Source organism: Peromyscus eremicus, chromosome 23, assembly GCF_949786415.1.
Source record: "Peromyscus eremicus chromosome 23, PerEre_H2_v1, whole genome shotgun sequence".
NCBI classification, from domain to species: domain Eukaryota; kingdom Metazoa; phylum Chordata; class Mammalia; order Rodentia; family Cricetidae; genus Peromyscus; species Peromyscus eremicus.
The window spans coordinates 34,003,228-34,017,126 of NC_081438.1; positions in this window are offsets into that span (position 1 = coordinate 34,003,228).

Below are 13,899 nucleotides of genomic sequence, written 5' to 3' on the forward strand. Positions count from 1 at the left end.
TTGTTTTGGTTTTTTGAGACAAGATCTCACTATGTGGCCTTGGGTAGTCTGGAATTTGCCATATAGACCAGGCTGGCACTGAACTCACAGAGATCTGCTGGCCTCTGTCTCCTGAGTGCTGGGATTTAAGGTACATGCCACCACACTCATCTCATCACATGTAAGGTTTTTTTTAGAAGAATCATTAAAATAAAGGCTTATACGTCTGGAAAGATGGCTTGGAGGTTAAGAGCAGGTACTGTTCTTACAAGGGACTAGTTTGAGTCCCAGCACCCACTTCAAGTGGCTCACAGCCACCTCTAGTTTGGATCTGATGCCCTCTTCTGGACTCCATGGGTACCAGCAAAGACATGGGCACACACATACATAAAGAAAAATGAAAGAAATGTTTGGTTTTATAAAAGGAGAATTTATAGTAATTAAAGGAATGCCTGTCATTAATGTGAATAGTGATTTAACAGTGTTCTCACAGAATTCAATTCCTGCCCTGGTTCCTTTGGGACAGATGGGTCTCTCTGGTCTGTTTCACTATGACCCCCCCCTTTTTTTTCCAAATTACCTAATTAATCACTTTATTTATTTATTTATTTATTTATTTATTTATTTATTTATTTATTTATCATACATGCATACCCATGATCCGTGGAGATCAAAGCACTACTTTCTAGAGTTATATTTGTTTTTTTTTTGTTTTTCTTTAGGTTTTTTTGTTTTGTTTTGTTTTGTTTTGTAGACAGTGTCTATGTAACCCTGGCTGTCCTGGAACTCAACATGTAAACCAGACTGGCCTCAAACTCAGAGATCCTCCTACCTCAGCTTCCTGAGTGTAAGGATTAAAGGCATGGGCCACCACTCCTGGCCTCTGAAGCTAGCTCTTGCCTTCTGCCTTGTTAAGACAGGGTTTTCTGTGGCATTGAGCTTCCAGGTGATTCTCCTCACATTGTGCTGTAGGAGTGCTGACATTGTAGACCTTTCTACAGCATCTGGCTTTTATGTGGGCTGTGGGAATCGAACTCAGGTCACCAGGCTTGGGAAACAAGCACTTTATACTGAGTGATCTCCCAGGCCTACAACTTTTAATTCTAAAAAATATGTATTTATTTCGTGTGTGTGTGTGTGTGTGTGTGTGTGTGTGTGTGTGTGTGTGAGAGAGAGAGAGAGAGAGAGAGAGAGAGAGAGAGAGAGAGAGAGAGAGAGAATGTGTGTATGTGTGGAATATGCATGCAGAAGACCAAGGAGGTTAGAAGACGGCATGTGGGAGCAGGGATGGAGAGATGGCACCGACAGTTTAGAGCACTTGCAGTGGACTATTCCTTTACTCTGTGTAAGTATATGTTGCTGTGATTGGTTTAATAAAGAAGCTGACTGGTCAATAGCTGGACAGGATAAGGTTAAGTGGGAGAGCCAGACTAAGGACACAGACAGAGTCAGAGGAGTTGCCAGCCAGACACAGAGAGGAAACAAGAGGTGCAAGGTGAAAGAGAGGTAACACCATGTGGCAAAATGTAGATTGAGCCAGGGTGATGGTGGCTCATGCCTTTAATCCCAGCACTCAGGAGGCAGAGCCAGGTGGATCTCTGTGAGTTCAAGGCCAGCCTGGTCTAAAGAATGAGATCCAGGACAGGCACCAAAACTACACAGAGAAAACCTGTCTCGAAAAAAAAAATGTAGATTGATATAAATGGGTTAATTTAAACTGTAAGAGCTGGCTGGAGACAAGCCTAAGCTATGGGCCGATCATTTATAATTAATAGTAAGTCTCTGAATGGTTATTTGGAAGCGGCTGCTGAGACACAGAGAAACTCCACCTACAAGTTGTTGCTCTTACAGAGGACCTGGGTTTGATTCCCAGCACCCACATGGTGGCTCACCATCATCCGTAATTCCAGTTCCAGTGCCTTCTTCTGACCTCCATAGGCTCCTGGCACACATGTAGTACAAGGTACATAACATATAGGAAAAACACTCATACACATAAAATCAAATCTCGTTTTTAAAGGCTGCTGTAGAAGAGGAGGAGGAAGAAGTTAGGAGAATACCTTGAAACTGGAGTTATGGGTGGTTGTGGGTACTGGGAACTCTGCTGCTATAATAAAATACCACATCCTGGGTAATTTATAAATATCAGAAATTTTTTTTCTCACAGAGGTGTGCAGAATGATGTGCACACACAAATGCACAAACATATAAAATACATCATGTGTATTGTTTAGTTAGCACAGTACAGTTATCAAATAATGGGGATGGAGAGATGGTCCATAGAGTAAAGGCTTTACCCTGCAAGGGTGAAGATCAGAATTTGGATCCCCAGCATGCAAGTAAATGCCATGGATGCCTAGCAGCTTATCTATAACCCTAGTGCACAGGAGGCAGAGGTGAGGGATCCCTAGAGCAAGCTGGCTAGCTAGGCTAGTTAAATCAGAGACTTCTGGGTTTAAGGAATAGATCCTACATCAATACATAAGGTTGTGAGTGGTTGAGGAAGACACCCAATGTCAGCTCTGGCCTCCATATATATATATACATACATGTGCATACATGTGCCCACACACATGCACACATCATACATCAAATCATTGAAACTAGCTTATTCCTCATATTTTTTACAGATTCATTCTATTTTTAATTCTATGTATGTGGGTACATGTGAGTATAGGTGTCCTCAGAGTGCAGAAGAGGGCATTAGATCCCCTGAATTGCCTGATGTCACCTGACATGTGTTCTGGGAACCAAACCTGGGTCCTCGTCAGGAACAGTACCCTTAATCACTTAGACATCGCTCCAAATCCTCCCATCTTTGTGGGGGTAGGTAGAGTCTCTCTCTGTAGACCAGGCTGGCCTGGAACTCACAGAGATCCACCTGCCTCTGCCTCTCCAGCCCTGGGATTAAAGGTGGGAACCACCTTGCCTGGTTCACACCTTTCCCATATTTATGGCCCTAGTAAACCCGTAATTGAATTGAGAGCACAAGGTTCATGCTCCTCATTTTGCACAGAGGATCAAAGGGCTTACTGACTCAGGGGTGTTCCAGAGATCAATGATGGCAAGTTGGAGCCAGGCTGGTGACATCAGGGGATCCTACTTCATGAGTCTATCAACTGTACCATGCCTCCATATAAAATGACCATAAGGTCTCAGTAACTATTATGTTTCATTTTATTTTAAAGATTTATTTCTTCTTATTGTATGTATATGTGTGTTTTACTTGCATGTATGTCTGTGGACCATGTATGTGCAGGTGCATGCTTGATGCCTGCAGAGCCAGAAGAAGGCTTTAGATCCCCTGGAACTGAAGTTACAAACTGTTGTGAGTCACCAGGTGGGTGCTCCGAACTGAGCCTGTGTCCTCTGCAAGAGCAGGAAGTGCAGCCTAGTGGTAGTGGCGCACGCCTTTAATCCCAGCACTCAGGAGGCAGAGCCAGGTGGATCCCTGTGAGTTTGAGGCCAGCCTGGTCTACAGAGTGAGTTCCAGGACAGGCACCAAAACTACACAGAGAAACCCTGTCTCGAAAAAAACAACAAAACAAAACAAAAAAGCAGGAAGTGCTCCTAACCGCTGAGCCACCTCTCTAGCCCTAGTCTAACTCATTATAGAACGGGCAGGAGTGTGGATTGCATGGGTCAGTGGACAGAGGCACTTGTGCCAAATCTGATGGCCTGAGTTTTATCCTGGGGTCCCACACAGTAGGAGGAGAGAACTGACTCCTGGGAGTTCTCTCCTGCCCTGACATGTGCACCGTGACATGAATGTGTCCCCCACACACATGATAAATAAATGTAATGAACCATTTTTAAAAAATAGATAGTAAAAGATGGAAGTGGGGTGGTGCATGAGGAGGCAGAAGTCCTGGGAGTTCAAAGTCATTCATAGCTACGCGGAGAGTTCAAAACCAGGCAGCGCATGGTGCTATACACCTTTAATCCCAACATTGGAGAGGCAGAGGCAGGAGGATCTCTGTGAATTCCAGGCCAGCCTGGACTATATAACAAAAACTAAAAATATTTTTAAAAAAGCCAGCCTAGGCTCCGTAACACCCCTGTCTCACACCACCTCCACCTCTCCATGCACAGGCTGCCCACAACCTTCAGTCCCTACAGCCCACACAGCCAGTTTGACTGACTTACATCTGGACTTTTAGACATGGGAGAAATAAACTTGGAGCTTGATGAAACCATTGTCATTTTGCGTCTGTGTTATTTGTAATCCTTCTGAACCAGTGGAGGGCTTTTTGTGTGTATGTGTACATGTACGTTTGTATGTGGCTGTGCGTGTGCATGTGTGTGTGGAAGCCAGAGGTCTATGTCAGGTATCTTCCTCAATGAGTCCTCACTTATTTATAAATTTCATGGATTTCTTTATTTTGGGTAGGGTCAGTGAGTGGGTCTGTGGGCATGGCCCCTGGGTGGAAGTCCAAAGGTGACTTGCAAGAGTTGGTGCTTGGTGAGACGCAGCCGTCTCTACCTTGCCCCTGTGTCCGACCACAGCCCTTTACTGTTTAACACAAGACCTCTCACTCCGCCTGGGGCTGGGTGATTTAACTGGACTGACTGACCAGGACACCCAGGGATCCCCCTGCCTCTGCATCCCCACCACAGGGATTATAGGTGTTTTCACATGGGTCCTGGGAATTGGACTCAGGGCCTCATGTTGGTACCGTAAGCATTTTACCAACTGAGCCATCACCAGTCCCAATACCTTTTGGTTTTCCCTGCCCGGCCACGACTTCCCATATTTTCACAAGACTTCCTCTACCCCATTGTTTCTGGTTATGTGACTCATTGAGTCTCTTTCTTCCCTAATGAGTGAGAAGGCACCAGACAACCGAGATTCTCCTTCTCTCTCATCAGGGATGAACATGTTTTTCTGGAGTGGCACAGGAACCTCAAGCAGGAGTTAGAATTGATAATAATAATTGGTAATCAATACCACCAGAATACAATCCTTCAGGTCCCAAGTCTAGCCTTTGAGTCTTCATTATTTTTCAAATTTTGTAAACATTTACTTGTGTGTGCATGCATACACATGTGTACACACGCACACAAATAAAAATACAATTAAGTTTTTTGTTTAAGAAAACATTTCCCCAGCCAGGCGGTGGTGGCACATGCTTTTAATCAGGCAGAGGCAGGCAGATCTCTGTGATTTTGAGGCCAGCCTAGTCTACAGAGCTAGTTTCTAAGAAAAAAGAAAAAAAAAAAAAAAAAAAGGAAACCTTTCCCTATTTTTTTCTTGGGACAGAGTCTTTCTATGTAGCTCTGGCTGTCCTGGAAATCACTGTAGACCAGGCTGGCCTCAAACAGAGATCCATCTGCTTCTGCATCCCAAGTGCTGGGACTAAAGATGTATACTACCATGACTGTCAGGACCGAACTTTTGAAATGTGGCAACTAGATATGAAGAACTGAATTTTAGAGGCTGGACAGGTGGCTCTTCAATAGACCACCTGCCTAAAATCCCCCAGTGAGGGGCTGGAGTGTGGCTCTTCAATAGACCACCTGCCTAGAATCCCCTAGTGAGGGGCTGGAGTGTGGCTCAGTGGTAGAGCACCTGCCTAGAATCCCCCAGTGAGGGGCTGGGGTGTGGCTCAGTGGTAGAGCACCTGCCTTGAATACCCCAGTGAGGGGCTGGGGTGTGGCTCAGTGGTAGAGCACCTGCCTAGACTTCCCTAATGAGAGGCTAGGGAATAATTCAGTGATAGAGACACACATGTATCGTGGCACTTGTGTGTCTGTGAACACACTCACACACATATGCATTTTTGTTTTTTTGAAACAGGGTCTGACTATGTAGCCTTAGGTGATCTGGAACTTGATATGTAGGCCTGACTGGCCTTGGACTCACAGAGATCTGCCTCCAAGTGCTAGAATCAAAGGTGTGAACCACCACACCCAGCTTAAAAATTAGTTTTGAATGCACAGTAAAGTGGAAAGAAATCTACAATGAAGACACATCCCCCATAAATCTACAGCAGGCATTCTAACTACACTTGTTTTATTGTGTTTCTATCCATTTACCCATTCACAATTCATCTCTTTTATGTGTGTGTGTGCTGGTGCAGGTATAAGTCTGTGAGTGTATATGTGTGAACACACATGTGTGAGTTCATGTGTATAAGTATGCAGATAGAGGTCAGAGGTCAACCTCAAGTGTCATTTCTCAGTAACGATGCAGTTTAATTTTATTGCATTTGTGTATGTGTATGTGTGTGCAAAGACACGTGGAAATTAGAGGACAACTTGTGGAAGTCAGTTCTTTCCTAGTATGTGGGTGTGGTGGTATTGTGTTCCTCATTATCAAACTCGGATTGCTGAGGTTGGTGGCAAGCACCATGGAGCCATTATACCAACCCTCGTCTTGGAATGTCTCTGTGTTAAATACAACCTAGGGCCAGCACAGAAGCCCAATAATGTAAGTTTGAGGCATGGAACCTACAGCGGAAGGTGAGACCTGACTCTCGAAAATTGTCCTCTGATCCCTACACATGCCTCATACACACAATAATAATAAATGAAAAACATTTAGAAATAAATAAGCAGCAGGGCACAGTGGTACATGTCTTTAATCCCAACACTCAGGAGGTAGAGACAGGTAGATCTCTGTGAATCCGAAGCCAGCTTGGTCTACATAGTGAGTTCCTGGCCAGCCAGGACCACATAGCTACACAGTGAGAGCCTATCTCAAAAACAAAACAAAATACCAACCAAGAAGGTTTTTCATCCCTAGCCCTGACCTTTGGGGCTGGAGAGGTGGCTCAGCAGTGAAGAGCACTGGCTGCTCCAGCAGAGGAACCGAGTTCCTGTCTCAATACCCGCATGGTGGCATACAACTGCCTAGGACTCTAGTTCTAGGGTGTACGACACTGTCTCAAAAAGTAGAACAAAATAAAAACAAAGATAACTGAATAAATATTAAAAAAATAAAGATAAAGCTGAGCATAATCCCTGAACTTCAGAGGTAGAGGCAGAAAGATCAAAAACTCAAGGTCATCTCTAGCTACTCAGGGAATCTAAGGCCAGCCTAGATGGCCTGAGACCCTGGCTCCAAAACCAAGCATAAATAAAAATGTGAAATAGGACTACACAGAATTACCATATATTTCCTAGAAAACAGTTACATTTTGCATTGTTTTTAACTATTTCATCCAAGTCTATATGTTGTTTTTCACTCTTGTGTGCGTACAGCATGCATACATGTGCATTCATGACTGTATGTGTACGGGTGCACAGATGTATGTGAGTGTGTGTGTATTCATGCACACACGCTTGGAGGCCAGAGATTGATGGTCGATGTCTGGTCTTCCACCTCTCCCCTCCCCCTTCTTCTCCTCTTCCTCTTCTTTTTCTTGAGACAGGGTCTTATTATGTGGCCCTGACTGTCCTGAAATTCATTATGTAGACCAGGCTGGCCTTGAACTCACAGAGATCTGCCTGCTTCTGTCTCCTGACTGCTATGATTAAAGGTGTGCATCACTATTCCCAGCTGATGTCTCTCTTAAAATTATTCATTTGTTTGTTTATTTATTTATTTATGTGTGAGTATATGAATGTGGGCATACACATGACATAGCACAGAATGACTTATAGAAATAGGTTCTCTCCTTCCAACCAGTGGGGTCCTGGGGATAGAACTCAGGTCACTGGGTTTGGCTGCAAGCTCCTTTGCAATCTCACAGGCCCCTAGTCTCTTCCTTGATAGCTCTCCGACTCATGTATTGACTCAAGGTCTTTGGGTTGAGCCCAGAACTCACAGTATAGTTAGCCAGCTTGCTCCATGTATCACTTGTCTCCACCTCCTGAGTGATGGAATTACAAGTGGATGCTAGGTAATCAACTCAGGTCCTCAGATTTGTTGGCAAGCACCTTACTCACTTGGCCATCTCTGTAGCCCTAAATTCTATACAATTTTCTTTTTCCAAGACAAGGTTTCTCCATGTAGTTTTGGTGCCTGCCCTGGATCTTGCTCTGTAGACCAGGCTGGCCTCAAATTCGCAGAGATCCACCTGTCTCTGCCTCCTGAGTGCTGGGATTAAAGGTGTGAGCCACTGCCACTTGGCTGTGGATGTAACCAATCGTCTTATTAAATAAGAAACACAGAACCAATGCAAAGAAGAAAGCCAAGAGGTCAGAGCTAAGAGCTAAAACCTTACTCTTCCTCCTGCGGTGGTCCTATCTCTCTGAAAAAGAGCTACTTCCTGTGTTAAAGTCTTTATATAGACTTTCGGTTCTGCCTTCTCATTGGTTGTAAACTCAGCCACATGACCACCTCGTCACTGCCTGTCTGTATAGACCTCCAGGTCTTCTATGGTTGGTATTGAGATTAAAGGCATGTGTCTCCAATGCTGGCTGTATCCCTGAACACACAGAGATCTACCTAGCTCTGCCTAGCAAGTGCTGGGATTACAAGCATACGCCACCACTGCCCGGCTTTCCTATGGCTTGCTAATAGCTCTGACCCCCGGGCAACTTTATTTATTAACATACAAATAACATTTTAGTAAAAAATAAAATATCACCATACCTGACAATTTTTTTTCCAAGACAGCGTTTCTCTGTGTAGCCCTGGCTGTCCTAGAACTCTCTTTATAGACCAGGTTGGCCTTGAATTCAGAAATCCACTAGCCTCTGCCTCCTAAGTGCTGGGATTAAAGGCATGCTCCACCACACCTGGCGACTCATGTCTTTTTAAAAAATGTCATCCCTTTCATTCTGACACATTCTAAAAGTGATAATTTGCTCAAAAACGATTTGAAAAAACATATTGATTGCTGTGCTACGACCATTATTACTGTTGATTAGTATTGGTAACAAGGAGAACTTTTGGGTTAAAGGAAACTTGATGTTCTGCAGCTCAATATAAATATTTTAATTATCTTTGGATTTTAAAATTAGATTTATTTATTTTATATATATGGGTATTTGGCCTGGGTGTATATTTATGCACCACATGCATACCTGGGGCCTGTGGAAACCAGAAGAGGACATCAGATCCCTTAGAACTGGAGTCATGGATAGTTGTGAGTGACCATGTAAGAGCTGTGAACCAAACCCAGACCCTCTGCAAACACAAGTGCTCTTGACTACTGAGCCATCTCTCCAGCTCCATTGGTTTCATAGTTTAAATTTTATTTGCTATTATGCACATGTGTGTATGCATGTGCACCATGTGAGCAGGAGGACTCAAATGTCTGTCTAAAGATGGCATCTGGCCACCTCAGGCTGGAGTCACAGGTGGTTGTGAGCCACCTGACATGGGTGCTGAGGACCATATGGTCTTCTTCAAGACCAGCAAGTGCTCTGAACTGCTGAGTATTCTCTGCAGCCTGTTGTTGAGCCGGGGTCTTGCTCTGTAAGTACACCATCTGGATTAGACCTACACTCCCGGACTCAAGTCATCTTGCCCAGAGCCTCCCAAGTAACTCGTGCCGCAAGTGTGTAGCCCACACCCAGTTTCTCTTCCTTTCTAAAGTACCAGTTTTTAAAACAAACATGCCATACTCTCAATATTTCTGATTTCCTTATTTGTAATAGTTTTATTGGCTTAGCCCAGTGTTGTATTGACTTTTCCTAGGAAGATGTGAACATCTATTCATCTCACAGGTCACAGACAACAAAGGAGCAATCTTCACTGTTCAGTCTAGCCTAGTCAGTCAGTGGGTTTACTTACAGGAATGTGGGTGACTTACAATAGCACGGATGACTCAAAGGCTGCTCTGTCATCTAAAAGTTCACCCCAACATGAGTGATGACTCAGGAGAGCTGCATCCCTGAAGCTCACTGAACAACCTAACTTAGCCAACTGGGGAGTCTTTCTACATAGCAATTATTGACTGCTTATATAACTTTGGAGAGACGCCTTATGAATCCTATAACTTTCTATCTTCCTGAGTCTTGTAAATCATGTGAATTTCCAGAGCTTTGTAAATTGCATGAATTTCCTGAGCTTTGTAAGTTGCATGAATTTCCTGAGCCTTGCAAGTTGGATGAGCTTCTTTCCCTCCTCCGGGAGAGAACACTTCAACTCAGAGGAAGTAACAACAGAACACCCAGGCTAGCCTGGAACTCCAGGCAATCCTCCTGCCTCAGCCTCCCAAATTCTGGGATGACAGGTGTGAACCACTGTATCCAGCTTTAGAAACAGTTGGTGACCCACATCTTGGATCATGTGTGCCCATTCTCTCTTCCTGAACCTTTCTCTTCAGGTTGGTTACATGTGAATGTAAAAAATACTTTCATAGAGCTGGAGAGGCGGCTCAGCAGTTAAGAATGCTTTCAGCTCTTGCAGAGGACCTTGGTTCAGTTCCCAGCACCCATAGGTAGCTTACAACTGTAAATTACAGTTCCAGGGTGTCTGTGTGATAGCTAAAGAAGCTTCATTTAAAGTCAGGCATCCATCTTGGTACACACTAGCTGTTTGTCTCTGACTCCAGCCCCTGGAAGAAAATTTCCCAGGAACTCTGATTTCAGTGACCCCACCACATCCCAAAATGTATAGCCCTGGTTATCTCCTTGTTCTGATATGGCTAACTGCTTTTTTGGCTTTCTATAACTTGTGTATGCAGATACCCAAAGATTGTTCTGGGGCACTTAGCTTGACAGAACAGACCAGTTTTTGCTTGCTTGAGTAGGTATCAACAGTCACCCCCCTTCTCATGGCAATCTCAAATCTGGCTCAGAGATTATTCATCCTGCTAGCAACTAAGCAATAAATCTTTAATTATAATTAGACTGAGTCTATGGTCTTTCCTCATAACATCTGATGCCCTTTCCTAGCCTCTGCAAGTACCAGGCATGAGCATGGTGTATATATACACACATAGGCAAACCACTCACATACATAAAACATTTTTTTAGTTTAAAATATTTCCATACATGGGGCTGAGGATTTGGCTCAGTGGGTTAAGTGCTCGTCATGCTAGTATGAGGACCTGAGGTTGGATCCCCAGCACCCAGATAAAAGCTGGGCATGGGCAGGGTGTGGTAACACATGCCTTAAATCCCAGCATTAGGGATAGAGACGAAGGCGCACAGTATTTGAGGCCGGCCTGGTCTGTGTAGTGAGTTCTAGCCCAGCCAGGACTACATAGTGAGATTCTGTCTAAAAAATCAAAACAAAACAAAAACCAACAACAACAACAAAAAGCAACAAAAACCAAGCTAGGCATGGTCATAGACTCTTGTCATTCCAGCACTGGTGAGAGAGAAAAAGGATTCCTGGAGCCCATTGGCCAGACGGCCCGGCCAATTGGTGAGTTCCAGGTTCAGCCAGAGACTCTGTCTCAAAAACTGGAAAGTGACTGAGGAAGACACCAGACAGCAAACTGGTCTCCGTGCACGGGCACACATGTTCCCTCCCCCAACACAACACATACAACACACGTACACCAAAAAAGACTAAAAACAGCTTCATGCAGGTATACATATGGGAATAAACAAACAGGATTTTGTTGTTGTTTTCTGCAGTATTTGGAACTGAATCCACTGCCTCACTAAAGCTGGGCTGTCGAGGAAAGTTATTTTATTTATCCATTAGTGTATGTGTGTGTGTGTGTGTGTGTGTGTGTGTGTGTGTGTGTGTGTGTGTGTTGAGCCTGCGGAGGTCAGAGGACAACTTGTATGACTCAGTTCTCTTCTTCTACCAGGTGGGTCCTGGGCATTGAACTCACTGGGCTTGGCTGCAGGTGTCTTTACCTGCTGAGCCATTTCACTGTTCAAGGAACGCAATTTTATAAACAGCTAATCATTAACCATTATTAACAGCACACTGAGTTCATAAATCCACTGAACTTACACTCTAAGGACTCAAGCGCTCTGGGTATAAAAATAGTTACTGTTTTCTGGGTGCCTTCTGTGTGCTTGGAACTGTGCCCAGTGCTGCACCCCGATCTCATTCATTTCTCACAAACACCTAGAGGCAGGACAGGGGGGAGGGGGTGGGATGAGCATCCACATCCTCTTTTTCTGGAAACAGGTCAGGGGAGCGTGGAGAAGTTGCTGAGGATGGAACCTGGTTTCTCTGGGCTGGCTGTCTTCTGAGGCACAGCTCCAAGAGCAGCAGGGAGGAATGTAAGGAAAGCAGACGGGCTTGTTGATCAGTTATTAATAAGCTTCCCTCCTAGCCTCTTCTTGTCACACTTTGTGCCTGTACAAAAGTACTTTTCACACTGACATAATTCTCTCTCTGTCTCTCTGTCTCTCTCCCTTCTTCCATAAGGTCTCATGTAACCCAGGCTATCTTTTTTTTTTTTTTTTTTCTGAGACAGGGTTTCTTTGGAGCTTGTCCTGGAACTCACTGTGTAGACCAGGCTGGCCTCGAACTCACGGAGACCCACCTGTCTCTGCCTCCTGAGTGCTGGGATTAAAGGCGTGCGCCACCCCCCCTTACTGCCCTCCCCTCCCCCAGCTAACCCAGGCTATCTTTAAACTTACTGTGTAGCTAAGGATGACCTTGAACTTCTGATCTTCCTGCCTCCATTTGTTGAGGTTACAGGAGTGAGCCACCATGCCCAGTTAATGAGGTGCTACGGAATCCTGGGCTTCATGCGTGCTAGGCAAGCGCTATCTCAGCTGAACTACATCCCCAGCCTTATCTCTCTTATCTCTCAAACTATAGGCTTTTTTGGGGGGTGGAGAGATAGCTCATTGGATAAAGTTTGCTGGCCAAGTATGAGGACTGGAATCAGGAGACCCTGAAGCTGAATAAAAGCTGGGCAGCAGAATTAATTTCAGCCTCAGAAGGCAGAGACAAGGGATTCCTCAGAGCAAACTGGCTAGCTAGACTAGCGGTACCAGTGAGCCCTGGTGTCACTGAAGATACCGCTTCAAAGAATAAGCTGGAAGAGTCATTGAGGAAGATTCCTGAGATCAACCTTGGGTTGCTACCTTTGGTTGCCAAACCTATGACACCGCCTACCAACTCCCTCACACATCCACACAAAAAGAATATAACAGCGTTTAAAAAAAAAAATCCTAGCCGGGCAGTGGTGGTGCACGCTTTTAATCCCAGCAGAGCCAGAGGCAGGTGGATCTCTATGAGTTCGGGCCAGCCTGGTCTACAGAGCTAGTTCCAGGACCCCTAGGGCTGTTACACAGAGAAACCCTGTCTCAAAAAAAAAAAAAAAAAATCCTGTCTCAAACAAATCCAGAAGAGATTTCTATCAAACTCCTTATATTCCAGAACAATAAAATTCTTCAAAATCGATGTATATTTTACCTCAGAGGCTTTAGTTATTTAGTTTTAATTATTTTGATTTGTTTTTTGAGGCAGGGTCTCACTGTGTAGCTCTGGGTTCCAGAACCTGCTATGTTAACCAGGCTGGCCTTGAGCTTACAGAGATCTGCCTGCCTCTGCTTCCTGAGTGCTGGGATTGAGGGTATATGCCACCCTACCTGGCAGTACTACAATTATTAAAGCATATATGATTGTGGGCTGGAGAGATGGCTCAGTGCTAAAAGTACTGGTTGCCCTTCCAGAGAGCCCAGGTTGGATTCCTAGCACCCACTTGGAAGCTCACAGTCTGTCACTCCAGTTCCAGGGGATCTGATGTTCTCTTCTGGCCTTTGCAGGCACTGGGCACACACATGGTGAACAGACATACATGCAAGCAAAGTGGTGCATGCAGGCAAAACATTTACACCCACAAAACAATAAACAAATTAATAAAAACTTAAAGTGTATATAATTGAACATTGAACAAGAATGGCTGGGACGGCAGGCCCTTCACACAGGAACACCGGGCTATTCATTCACCCACAAATGCCTTTTTTCTTTCTTTTGGAAATATGGTAACTATACAATGATAGGAAATTTCCCATTGTAACCATTTAAAAAATATTGTATTTGTGTGTGTATGAATATATGTGTGCATTTGGATGCTCATGGAGGCCAGAAGTGGGCATCAG